Raw genomic sequence first — 14,368 nt, forward strand, 5'->3', positions numbered from 1 at the left:
AGGCAACATGACCTACGGAACCTGTATAAATGAAAATATTTCTGTATATGATCTGCTCGTATTTTTAAGCTCGATGTTTACAGAATGATTCAATTTTTTATTTCATTTCAGACAGTGTCTGCATCGTGGTGGTAACCTCTTCTTACATGGAGGTACAGCATCATATTGCTGGCAATCGTCTACCACCGCTACCGTTTCCTGTACCTGAACATGGGGAGCACGGGCGGGTGCCATGACGCCCATGTCTACGGCTGGTCACCGTTGAAGAAATATGTGCAGGGTGACCACTTCAAGTTGCCTCTGTCAGTAATTGAAGGAACTCCAGTAGCACGAATCATACTCTGTGACCAGGCATTTCCACTGACGCCGCATTTGCTCAAGGCATATCCTAATGCCCCGAGCGGTAAACAAGCAGGCAATCTTGAACTATAACCTGTCAAGGCCAAGGTGAATTGTGGAGAATGCGTTCGGTCGTGTGAAGGCCCGCTTCAGGTTCGTCATGAAGCGAATGCAATGCAAACTGCTGAACGCAAAGCAGGCTACTAGGGCGTCCTGCACCCTGCACAACATATGTGAAGCCTTTCGAGATAATGTGGAGGAGCAGTGGGTGGAGGACGTGCACAACTACAATGCATTGTACGAGCAGCCCTCGCACAACACTGATGCTTGCACTGGCAAAGGCCAAGATTTAAGGGCTGCACTTGCCGAATACTTCTGGAAACTGGCCCAGTAATTTCGGTGATACACATGTAGCTGAAAACAAAGACTTTATTTTTAGAGATACCTGAGTAGCGCCTCAGTGAGACGTTTTTCCGTTGCGGCTGATTCGCGGAGAATACCTAACTCCATTCTCCACAGCTCCATTTCTTCTTTTCGGCTTTCTTTAATGTCAGAAAATTTCTTCTTTTCGGCTTTTTTAATGTCAGAACACAACTGCCGGTTCGTGTTGACTAGCTCGGCCAACAGACTTTCTTGAGTGGCATGCCGGCTTTGTTTTGCTGCTGGGCGGCCTGCTGCCACTGGTTGGGCCCTGCTGCTGTCCTCTGTGTCTGTTACTGGTGAAGAGGTCGAGGGCAGTGCAGCACGCTCGAACGGCACTTCACGTGCTGGTGACAGAGGCATCAGACCAGCAGTGGCATCCATTGCAGTCTTCATCAACTGATGATGCTGCTCTCCCATTTTGCATGCTATCAATTATCTGAGAAAGCAACAAAAATATACCGCATGTAAACACATTTGTGCTTCCAAGGATACACATGCCGCTAATGCAGTTTCTAATCTCTACATTAAAGTGCATATCCAAATGGTACTGCAGATAAACTTTACATTTTTTCATGCATGACATATTACCTTAGTTTTTATTGCATGTGTTTTCTTCTCAAGTGAAATGGGCTGTAGAGTAGGCTAACATAATTAGAACTGTTTTTTCGACTTCCTATATTGACACCAGTTGTGTAGCTCAAAAGAAAGTTGCATTTTCAATGATTACGACAGGTGGGCTCTAATTCCTTAAGCTGTCGCCTCTCAAAAATAACGATCTCACGGCTCTTAACACATGAAAAAACATTCCTAAACTCTGCGGCTGTTAAGCTTGCTTTGCTTTTGATTCCTGATCTTTATTTTGCTATACAGAGCCTTAAACTTTACTAATACCGCTTGTAATGATCTTTACATAGTACGTTGAGGTGAGTGCACAGAAGAGTGGGTCCTTTTTTTCCTCTCTGTAGCTTGCTAAGGAATCGATGCGAAGGAAGAACATGACACCAGCATACAAAATGTGACCCAAGTTAGTATTGCAAGCTCCTTTGATTCAAGCGCTACCATACTAGTTTTGAATATGTCGCACTTCAAAATAAAACTTGAGTTACAATATTGCATGTCAAAAGCTGGCATCCTATGGACATCAATGTGGGCTGCATCACAAGTGCTTGAAAAGCATTGAAAGAAATGTGGACAGATATCATGATAATTTACAGACTTTTATTTTGAAGCTTTTTCTTTCCAGTATCAATGTGTTGTTCCAAGTACTAGTTGCATATCAACTGTTCTGGCTTCTCTTACATATTTGTGTAGGTGAACTACACAACGAGCTTCTAAGACTGCATCATAGCATCTGGTACCGGCACCTTGAAGATTCGTCACAACTGAACTTCCTCACATCCTGGGAGTGATCATGGAAGATTTGTTCATTTTCACTAAATACGTGAGATCATAGAGTCCATATACCAGGAAAACCACCAGTTCCGGGACATGCTGCTGAACGACTGCAGCGTGGTGTATGAATGCAAGGTTTGCCAGAACCTGCGAAGCAGTTGCTGGTTCACAATCGCGGTTATTGCACGAAGCCCCTGTGCATAGAGACAGTGGTCTTGTCCAGTTCCAGCGACGAGGAGCAGACGACACAATCAGCATGGTGCAGAGAGCAGGGTGTGCAAAAGCCCCAAGCAAGACAAAGGCACCGCGGCTATCGTTTCAGAAGAAGGCGTCCATCGTGGAAACCATGTCCCAGAGAAAGCACCAGTTCAGGGATCCGCTGCTCAACGAATGCAGCGTGGTGTACGAGTGTAAAATGTGCCGCAATTTGTTCCGCAGGCTCGCCTACCTGCTGGTTCACAATCACGGTTATTGCACGAAGCCCTTGTGAATAGACAGTGGTCTTGTCTTGTTCCAGCGACAAGGAGCAGACGACACAAAACAGCGCAGCGAGCAGGGTGTGCGAAAGCCCCGAGTGAGATAACGGCATTGCGGCTGTCGTTTCAGAAGAAGGCGTCCATCGTGGAAACCATGTCCCAGAGAAAGCACCAGTTCCGGGATCCGCTGCTCAACAAATGCAGCGTGGTGTACGAGTGTAAAATGTGCCACAATTTGTTCCGCAGGCTCGCCTACCTGCTGGTTGACAATCACGGTTATTGCACGAAGCCCTTGTGAATAGAGACAGTGGTCTTGTCTTGTTCCAGCGACGAGGAGCAGACGACACAAAACGGCGCAGCGAGCAAGGTGTGCGAAAGCCCCGAGTAAGATAACGGCATTGCGGCTGTCGTTTCAGAAGAAGGCGTCCATCGTGGAAACCATGTCCCAGAGAAAGCACCAGTTCCGGGATCCGCTGCTCAACAAATGCAGCGTGGTGTACGAGTGTAAAATGTGCCACAATTTGTTCCGCAGGCTCGCCTACCTGCTGGTTGACAATCACGGTTATTGCACGAAGCCCTTGTGAATAGAGACAGTGGTCTTGTCTTGTTCCAGCGACGAGGAGCAGACGACACCAAACGGCGCAGCGAGCAAGGTGTGCGAAAGCCCCGAGTGAGATAACGGCATTGCGGCTGTCATTTCAGAAGAACGCGTCCATCGTGGAAACCATGTCCAAGAGAACGCACCAGTTCCGGGATCCGCTGCTCAACGAATGCAGCGTGGTGTACGAGTGCAGAATGTGCCGCAATTTGTTCTGCAGGCTCGCCTACCTGCTGGTTGACAATCACGGTTATTGCACGAAGCCCTAGTGAATAGAGACAGTGGTCTTGTCTTGTTCCAGCGACGAGGAGCAGACGACACAAAACAGCGCAGCGAGCAGGGTGTGCGAAAGCCCCGAGTGAGATAACGGCACTGCGGCTGTCGTTTCAGAAGAAGGCGTCCATCCTGGAAACCATGTCCCAGAGAAAGCACCAGTTCTAGGATCCGCTGCTTAACGAATGCAGCGTGGTGTACGAGTGTAAAATGTGCCGCAATTTGTTCCGCAGGCTCGCCTACCTGCTGGTTCACAATCACGGTTATTGCACGAAGCCCTTGTGAATAGAGACAGTGGTCTTGTCTTGTTCCAGCGACGAGGAGCAGACGGCACAAAACGGCGCAGCGAGCAAGGTGTGCGAAAGCCCCGAGTGAGATAACGGCATTGCAGCTGTCATTTCAGAAGAAGGCGTCCATCGTGGAAACCATGTCCCAGAGAAAGCACCAGTTCCGGGATCCGCTGCTCAACAAATGCAGCGTGGTGTACGAGTGTAAAATGTGCCACAATTTGTTCCGCAGGCTCGCCTACCTGCTGGTTGACAATCACGGTTATTGGACGAAGCCCTTGTGAATAGAGACAGTGGTCTTGTCTTGTTCCAGCGACGAGGAGCAGACGACACAAAACGGCGCAGCGAGCAAGGTGTGCGAAAGCCCCGAGTGAGATAACGGCATTGCGGCTGTCGTTTCAGAAGAAGGCGTCCATCGTGGAAACCATGTCCAAGAGAAAGCACCAGTTCCGGGATCCGCTGCTCAACGAATGCAGCGTGGTGTACGAGTGTAAAATGTGCCGCAATTTGTTCCGCAGGCTCGCCTACCTGCTGGTTGACAATCACGGTTATTGCACGAAGCCCTAGTGAATAGAGACAGTGGTCTTGTCTTGTTCCAGCGACGAGGAGCAGACGACACAAAACGGCGTAGCGAGCAAGGTGTGCGAAAGCCCCGAGTGAGATAAAGGCACTGCGGCTGTCGTTTCAGAAGAAGGCGTCCATCGTGGAAACCATGTCCCAGAGAAAGCACCAGTTCCGGGATCCGCTGCTCAACAAATGCAGCGTGGTGTACGAGTGTAAAATGTGCCGCAATTTGTTCCGCAGGCTCGCCTACCTGCTGGTTGACAATCACGGTTATTGCACGAAGCCCTTGTGAATAGAGACAGTGGTCTCGTCTTGTTCCAGCGACGAGGAGCAGACGACACAAAACGGCGCAGCGAGCAAGGTGTGCGAAAGCCCCGAGTGAGATAACGGCATTGCGGCTGTCGTTTCAGAAGAAGGCGTCCGTCGTGGAAACCATGTCCAAGAGAAACCACCAGTTCCGGGATCCGCTGCTCAACGAATGCAGCGTGGTGTACGAGTGTAAAATGTGCCGCAATTTGTTCCGCAGGCTCGCCTACCTGCTGGTTGACAATCACGGTTATTGCACGAAGCCCTAGTGAATAGAGACAGTGGTCTTGTCTTGTTCCAGCGACGAGGAGCAGACAACACAAAACAGCGCAGCGAGCAGGGTGTGCGAAAGCCCCGAGTGAGATAACGGCACTGCGGCTGTCGTTTCAGAAGAAGGCGTCCATCCTGGAAACCATGTCCCAGAGAAAGCACCAGTTCTAGGATCCGCTGCTTAACGAATGCAGCGTGGTGTACGAGTGTAAAATGTGCCGCAATTTGTTCCGCAGGCTCGCCTACCTGCTGGTTGACAATCACGGTTATTGCACGAAGCCCTTGTGAATAGAGACAGTGGTCTTGTCTTGTTCCAGCGACGAGGAGCAGACGGCACAAAACGGCGCAGCGAGCAAGGTGTGCGAAAGCCCCGAGTGAGATAACGGCATTGCGGCTGTCGTTTCAGAAGAAGGCGTCCATCGTGGAAACCATGTCCAAGAGAAAGCACCAGTTCCGGGATCCGCTGCTCAACGAATGCAGCGTGGTGTACGAGTGTAAAATGTGCCGCAATTTGTTCCGCAGGCTCGCCTACCTGCTGGTTGACAATCACGGTTATTGCACGAAGCCCTAGTGAATAGAGACAGTGGTCTTGTCTTGTTCCAGCGACGAGGAGCAGACGACACAAAACGGCGTAGCGAGCAAGGTGTGCGAAAGCCCCGAGTGAGATAAAGGCACTGCGGCTGTCGTTTCAGAAGAAGGCGTCCATCGTGGAAACCATGTCCCAGAGAAAGCACCAGTTCCGGGATCCGCTGCTCAACAAATGCAGCGTGGTGTACGAGTGTAAAATGTGCCGCAATTTGTTCCGCAGGCTCGCCTACCTGCTGGTTGACAATCACGGTTATTGCACGAAGCCCTTGTGAATAGAGACAGTAGTCTTGTCTTGTTCCAGCGACGAGGAGCAGACGACACAAAACGGCGCAGCGAGCAAGGTGTGCGAAAGCCCCGAGTGAGATAACGGCATTGCGGCTGTCGTTTCAGAAGAAGGCGTCCATCGTGGAAACCATGTCCAAGAGAAAGCACCAGTTCCGGGATCCGCTGCTCAACGAATGCAGCGTGGTGTACGAGTGTAAAATGTGCCGCAATTTGTTCCGCAGTCTCGCCTACCTGCTGGTTCACAATCGCGGTTATTGCACGAAGCCCTTGTGAATAGAGACAGTGGTCTTGTCTTGTTCCAGCGACGAGGAGCAGACGACACAAAACGGCGCAGCGAGCAAGGTGTGCGAAAGCCCCGAGTGAGATAAAGGCACTGCGGCTGTCGTTTCAGAAGAAAGCGTCCATCGTGGAAACCATGTCCCAGAGAAAGCACCAGTTCCGGGATCCGCTGCTCAACGAATGCAGCGTGGTGTACGAGTGTAAAATGTGCCGCAATTTGTTCCGCAGTCTCGCCTACCTGCTGGTTCACAATCGCGGTTATTGCACGAAGCCCTTGTGAATAGAGACAGTGGTCTTGTCTTGTTCCAGCGACGAGGAGCAGACGACACAAAACGGCGCAGCGAGCAGGGTGTGCGAAAGCCCCGAGTGAGATAAAGGCACTGCGGCTGTCGTTTCAGAAGAAGGCGTCCATCGTGGAAACCATGTCCCAGAGAAAGCACCAGTTCCGGGATCCGCTGCTCAACAAATGCAGCGTGGTGTACGAGTGTAAAATGTGCCACAATTTGTTCCGCAGGCTCGCCTACCTGCTGGTTGACAATCACGGTTATTGCACGAAGCCCTTGTGAATAGAGACAGTGGTCTTGTCTTGTTCCAGCGACGAGGAGCAGACGACACAAAACGGCGCAGCGAGCAAGGTGTGCGAAAGCCCCGAGTGAGATAACGGCATTGCGGCTGTCGTTTCAGAAGAAGGCGTCCATCCTGGAAACCATGTCCCAGAGAAAGCACCAGTTCTAGGATCCGCTGCTTAACGAATGCAGCGTGGTGTACGAGTGTAAAATGTGCCGCAATTTGTTCCGCAGGCTCGCCTACCTGCTGGTTGACAATCACGGTTATTGCACGAAGCCCTTGTGAATAGAGACAGTGGTCTTGTCTTGTTCCAGCGACGAGGAGCAGACGACACAAAACGGCGCAGCGAGCAGGGTGTGCGAAAGCCCCGAGTGAGATAAAGGCACTGCGGCTGTCGTTTCAGAAGAAGGCGTCCATCGTGGAAACCATGTCCCAGAGAAAGCACCAGTTCCGGGATCTGCTGCTCAACGAATGCAGCGTGGTGTACAAGTTTAAAATGTGCCGCCACTAACTCAAATGCCCATAGACAACATGGAAGAGTCCGACTCCCAAACCCTCACCTCACCCCCACCCAAAGAAAAATGGACAACAGAGCCCCCACCAGCCACCCAGACCGACCTTAAATCCCTAGAGGCCCACATGGTTGCTAAACTTGCCGAAATGGATGCGAATCGAAGCACATGGTGAGCAAGCTTTTGAAGAAGCACTGGGACAAGTATAAACTTCTATTATTTTTGCCCACACTGCACAGTATACGTTGGCGAGACAGTAGCAGACATTTTCCTAGAATTCTCTGTATGTGGTCATTCTTGTGGGTCATCTGCAATGGCAGAGATGCACCCTTTTTTTGTGCTTTTAGATCTTCCCTAACAGCTGTGCAAGGTGTTAAAAAATTGCAGCTTTCTCGACCTGACTCAGCCACTAGAGTCAAATCACTGTGCGATATTTATGATGGCATCATGTACCAGAACTTTGTTGCTGCTACAAATCAAGCTGGGCACAGAATCAGCCTCACACTGAATGTAGATGGCAGCCCTGTATTCAAGTCGAGTGCTACATCAATTTGGCCGCTTCAATTCATTATTAATGAGCTGCCACTGCCAAAAAGAAGGAAAATTGTGGTATTGGCAGATCTCGTTTAGAAGAGACAAACCGCACATGCGCATTTTTCAGGGTGCCTTTGTGGAGGTTCTGAACAAATTGTCAGAGGAAGGATTTGAACTTGAACATAAAGGCACAAATCTTCAAGGCCGTCTGCATTTGTTGTGCAGTTGATTCTGTGACCAAGGCCCCCATGCAAGGTTTGACACAATTTAATGAATACCATGGCTGTAATTGGTGCCTGCAAAGAGGGGAGAGGGTTGGGAGGTCAACCAAGTACCCAGCAGAAGAAAAAGACACTGCTGAAAGGAGCGAGGAGCAGATGGTTTCAGACATGGAGAGGGCAACTGTAGAGGGGAGACCTATCAATGTTGTAAAATATTTCTACCCACTCATCAACTTGCAGCAGTTTAATATAGTCTGGAGCTTCGTTCCTGACTATACACACTGTGTGCTGTTGGGAGTGGGCCGCCAGTTTCTGAGCATGCGGCTTGAATCAGCAGGCTCTCCATTCTATATATATTGATCTCAGGCTGCCGTATATGAAAAATTGATAACCATCGCACCTCCCAGATGTGAAACGCACACCAAGGCCCACAAAAGAGAGGTGACGGTGGAAGTATATGAAAAATTGATGACCATCACACCTCCCAGAGATGTGAAATGCACACCAAGACCCACAAAAGAGGCTATGGTGGAAGGCTAAGGAATTCAAGAACTGGGTGCTCTTGCATAGTCCACCTGTGCTGGATGACATTTTGGATAAGAAGCAGCTGCAGCACTGGGAATGTCTGGTGGAGGCTTTGCATATGCTGCTGGAACCCAAGGTGTCATTTCCTGGACTTGCTCATGCAGCAAGTCTCCTCCTGGACTTTCCATGGCAACACTTGAATCCTTTATGGAAAAGAATGTATGACTTATAACGTGCACCAGCTGCTCCACACTGGCAGGAGTGTGTGGCACTGGGGGGCCCACCCTGCATATCCATTCGAGGCAGGGAATGGCATCTTGAAGGGGGCTGTCAAGGCTGCCAATGACATTCCCCACCAGCTGTGCCGTGAGCTGCAGACTGAGGGAGTAGTTGATGCATGCATGAAACGTGCTACTCACCAAGGTGCCACTCAGTACTGTGCTTCACTAGATGGAGTAAAAACCAATAGGCTTGCACTCACAACACCCGGCAGAGAACTGCTCGAAAAGATCTATATTAATCTGCCCTATACGATAGACCAAAGAGAAGAGGTACCACGCGATGTGTGCAGATGCATCAACGTTGTACCCCATTCCGCGGTATATGCATCCTGCACATAACATCGAAAGGAGGAAAGCAAGAGCGGAAGCCCTGCAGAAGAAATGGGACGAGCAACGCAGCAGGACCAAAGAATCGAGTGATGACTATTGTGGTCTCAACACCTTCAGAATCGACGGTTAACTGCGCCTCGATGAAAACATCTAACTTCGCTGATGCAGAGGAAGCAGCTATTGCATTAGCTGTAACATCTAACCCCAACGCCGTTGTGCTCAGTGATTTCGAGAACGCCTGTCGCAACTTCAATACGGATTAATTCACACAGGCCAGGGTTGTCAAGGCTGATTAAGCATCCACCCAGCCAAGCCTCAGTCATCTGGTTTCCCGGTCACCTGGAACTACCACGAGGAAAAAAAGCCGCTCACAGGCATGCCCGAGCTCTACTATACCAGGCGTCTCCCCTTGATGACCATGAAGGGTGCTGCGACCTAACAGCTTTAGCAGTGTATGCTCACAATCTCGTGCCATACAGAACAGCCAGGAACGAGTACCCAACACCACACAAATCCCCTGATAAGTAAGAAGAGAACACCCTTATATTGTATTTCGAAAAATGGCGTCGAGAAGCGGTGCTGATGAGGTGAATCTCGAGTGCGAAGAACAGTTGGAAGGACGCTTGTCCCCTGAACTATGGCCGGAAGCAATACCGGGCATTAAGGAATTTGCTCCAATTGTTTCGAGGAAGCCTCCACCTAAGGGATGTTCAAAGCCGGAGCGGGCTCTGGATGCGCAGGAACTGCGCCTGATGCACGCTGTAGCTTTTCGTTGGAACAATGTTCTCCTCTGTGGCCTTTATTTTGGGAGAAGTCATCCCAAAATGAAGTCACTTTTGAAGCTTTCGCTGATACCATAACTGAACCTCAAACAGTGAATTGGCAGTGTGATGGACAGAAGTTTGCATACAAAGCAAGAGTCATCTGTTGTTGCCTAGACACACCAGCAAGAGCCGGGGCTCTGAACAAGAAAATATAATGGCTAGTTGTAGCAGATGATGGCAGTAAATGATGAAAGTGCATTCAATTTTGCAAAATATCACATCTATCTGTTAATGCAGGTATTTTGTTGATCGAGTTTTTGTTTGCTGGCTTTATTGTGGTCTTTGAATTTCAACCTATGCCAGGACCATAGCAGCGAAGCGCTCCTGGGAATTCTCGGAGAAGGTGGTCCTGCAGTCACTGGCCACGAAGCTGAGTAAATTCGCAGCCAGAAGGTGCGAAGGCAAAGGATGGAGAATAGAATCATTCTTCTTCCTTTTTCTTTTCTTTTCTTCCTTATGTGGGCTCTATACCTTATAAGAGTTAAATGCGCCCCGTCATATTGGTTGGTATTCTTCTGCATCCGTCAGCATACATTCACATATGTTTTGGAACAATGGTTCCAACATTACAGGAAAAAATTAGTAACGGATATCAAAAAACTCTCTAATCTGATCAAGATTAGATATCCCAGACCTGGCCATATCTGGGGGATCATACCAGGAATTGAGAAGATATAACAGATACGGCCAGATCTGGCCTCATAAGCCACATCTGCATTTTTTTTCTACATCAGGCCAGATATGAAATTTTTGTAAGGTATGCTACACGCAATCGCGCAAGGTACTGTGCAAACATTTTTGAGTGCAGTGGAGATTGCAGGCCTGCGGTCTCACCCATTCTACCTGTCTGTCTGCCAAGCTGACAGCTTGTTGGCCGTTGATAAGTCGGATGCATCAAGAAATTCAACTACCGAAACTGCACAGTCTCAGGCTCGCAAAGCGCAGTCGCACAAAGTATTGTGTAAAAATTTGAGTGCACTGAAGTTTGCAGGCCTGTGGTCTCACCCAGCCCGCCTGGTTTGCCAACAAGCAATTGTGTATACGTATGCTGGAAATGCTGATTGGTAAAAAAAAAAGTGACGTGATATGTGTCACGTTAGAAGTCATGTGGTATTATATGAAGCCTTGTCCTGTTGGCAACAGGCGTGTTTTCCATAATTTTTTTCTGAATTCCCATGTTTTTCAGAGAGCACACAAGGTTAAAAGGTGCACCTGATGAGTTGCACTCTCGTTGCCTCTTACACTGCAATGGCGTCAGTGTTTCCCAACCAGAGTGAACATTAACCTGATCACAGTGACTGCGATTTTCATTATGACGATCCCGATCATTATCGACGCTGCACCGCCTCCGACAAGGTCTTCACTTAGCACAAGAACATGCTGCAGCATACGAGGAATGTCCACATGTTGGAGACGGAAGGAGCATTCCTTAAATGCGTGTGATCAGTGCAGCAGCCGGCTGCCAACACTGCAAAGTCTGGTTTGTCACTGCGGCGTGGTGCACCAATTCCCAACCGAGAATCTGCAACTGCCCTTTGGGAACGACAAAGATGATACAATTATATGCATTTGTGAGGTGCAGGAGTTTGCCAGCAATCGGCTTCTGTGGTCTTTCTTTTTTTGCTTTCACGTTCTTGGCAAGTTGGTGGAAATGTATATATATATGTGTGCAGCGGGTGAATCTCCAGCTTTTTCTGCGAGCTAATTCTCGTATTTGATATTTATTATAGCTGGTTGTCCTCGCTTCTTGTTGTGGTCCTTTCGTGGCTGTATGATGTCCTTGAGCTGCTGGTGTATTAATTACAGTAGCCCATACAATTGTGTACAGCATTTGAACGCCGGACTCTGTTGTGCATTTATGATTGCCACTGCATGGCAGAAAGCCAGTGAAGCTTGAAGAAGACATTACAGGTTAAGCACAATCCATGCAGATATGCATGCACGACAAGGTCTGGTGCATACATAGTTCTAGGGCACTGATAAATGAAGTCACTCCACGGTGAGCTAATATAATAGACAGACATGGTTGGCTGTACAGGCGCCTTCAGGTGGCATTGCATTATAATTTTTCCTTGTACTCTGTATTGTATGTATGCAAACAGTTCCGGAGAATGATATCACTAAATCCCTAGATTTTGTTTGTACAGAAACTTCCCACAGAAGCGTCATTTGGTAGCCCGTTTTTGTTTTACACACTTTGCAGTAGACAAGCATTCTTCAGGTATTATGGGCATTATGGGCACGATGCAGACATTGCACACCTGAGTATGACTGACCAGGAAAGGGCAAGCAGTGTGGATGACCTTTCCGAAGGAGTGCGTACTGAAGCTATATTGAAGAAAATAAGGGCATCTGTGACAAGCAAGCTAACTCTTTTGCATTTGACAAATCGCAGGGGATTGCTCAATGTCAAGTGGCAATATAACCTTACAGTTCCTGAAAGATGTCATGATAACGATGCTGTGAGTGTAAGTATATGGGTGCAAGGAATGAGAAACAAGAGACAATGCATTGTTCACTCGCACAAAGAGCAGGCAATTGCTGATCCAACGAATACCTTCAGTACTAAAGACTTTGCTCTTGCCTTAATGATGGAGCCATACGAAAAGGTGCTGAACGTTCTGGGTACAGAAACAGCCTGTGTTGATTCCACACATTGAACAACAGGGTAGCAATTTGAATTGCCGACTCTACTGGTGATGGATGAATGTGGAGCAGGAGCTTGCTTCAAGCAATCTGCAGCACAATGAATGAGAAAACCTTGGCATCATTCTTTGAATCCGCGAGGTCCTCTACAGGAGCCCTGTCAACTAGAACTTTCATGACAGATGATGCATCCAAATACTTAGAGACCTGGTCGACAGTCGGGGGCCCACCTCAACATCAACTGCTTTGCACATGGCATGTGGATAAAGACGGGAAGCAAAGTACTGAGCAGATAAAAGGAAAAGACCTTGAAGCAGATGTTTACCATGCTCCTAATATGCTGCTCGAGTGCGCCAAGAATGACGTGGCTAAACTTCTTGAGTCATTTCTGTCCAACAAGGACTCCAGGTTTCAGGAGTCCATTCATTACATCAGAGGGAAACTATGCTCACCACCTGAAAAAGTGGACCTCCAGTTGACGAACCAGGTTTGGCACCAACACAAATATGCATCTTGAAGGGATGCACAGGACTTTAAAGCATAATTTCGTAGAAGGTAAGAAGAATCATCATGTTGACAGGATCATCATTGCACTGGTGGACATGACATATGCCTCTTTGATGAGGAGGGTAGGCCACATTGTGAAAGGAAAGAGAACCAGCAAGATGAGCCAGACTGAGAAGAACCACAGATCTGCCATGGCAATTACTGTGTCTGCCAAAAGGAATGAAGATGGAACATGGAAAATGCAATCCCTATCCACAAAAGGACTCGCATACAGGGACTCAAAATTGAAAGGTGGTGCCTACTTTCCTCTGAAGTGGAGCGAGTGCATGGTGTGCATGCATGGCTACTCATGCACTTGCCAAGAGCATCAAATGTGCTTGACGGTCTGCAGACACACATTCACGGTGTGGTCATCGCTAGCACACCTGCAAGAAGAAATCAGAAGACCCTGGAAACTGCTCAAGCAGTGTCATCAAATTCAAAGGCAAACGAGGCTTTGCACATCTTGGAAAGTGTTCAAACAGCAGAAGCCTCTACAAGCATGACAAACTCGGACTTGGTCTTGGCCAGAACAGAAATGCTCAAAGATTAGTCACAGAGAAAGAAATTCCGCAAGAAGTGCACAAAAAGACCAGCCAGCTTTCTGACCCTGAACTGAAGATTTATGAAGGCATTAGGAAGAAAGAAGTGTCCCACACATCAAGGGAGCCAGCAAAAAAGAAAATCAAACACCAAGTTAGGTTACATTCTACTCAGAAGCCTAGACTGTCCAGCTCAGGTTCAGGTTTTTCAAAGCCAACTGAGCTTCAGAAGGAGAGCATAAATAAGCAAATCCTCAACAGCAGCTTCGAGGCAACTGTTATAACCACATCTCCAGGACAAAACTATGAAAGATAGAATGGACTCTATGGCACCCTCTTTTGGTTAGCACATCCCGTCAACAGGTTCATCTGTGCACATAATCTACGATGTACGCAGTTGTGCACCAGTTTGATTGTCTGTGCGTTAGAGCACGAGACGCCTCCAAGCTGGCCATATATGCTGCAGGTACAGTTAAACCTCGCAAAGTCTGTAAAATCGGCAGATCCTTTCGTAATATTGAAATTCCGCTAGATTAAAATTCGTCGCCTATCATGCTAAGAATCCGCCAAAAACGCGCTGCGGATAACTCACAGGAAAAACAATAGCATTATGTGCCTCTTGCTTATGTTGCGAGCTCGCGAGCCGCCTCAGCAAGTTTACAGCACCAACCACCAGACGGGTGATGGGGACAAGGCACCCGTCTTGATTTTGCTGTTATCATACTCTTGTAAGTGCCCGAGGACACCGCTAACACAGCTG

The 14,368-nt window shown here is 48.3% G+C and overlaps 1 pseudogene; it reads left to right on the plus strand.

Moving 5' to 3' along the window:
- Window positions 1-7,178: 7,178 nt before the first annotated feature.
- On the plus strand, window positions 7,179-13,943 carry LOC149346246 (uncharacterized; annotated as a pseudogene).
- Window positions 13,944-14,368: the final 425 nt, after the last annotated feature.

The sequence above is a fragment of the Amblyomma mixtum genome, chromosome 4 (genome assembly GCF_055824585.1).
Source record: "Amblyomma mixtum isolate Tamu chromosome 4, ASM5582458v1, whole genome shotgun sequence".
Taxonomy (NCBI): Eukaryota; Metazoa; Arthropoda; class Arachnida; order Ixodida; family Ixodidae; genus Amblyomma; species Amblyomma mixtum.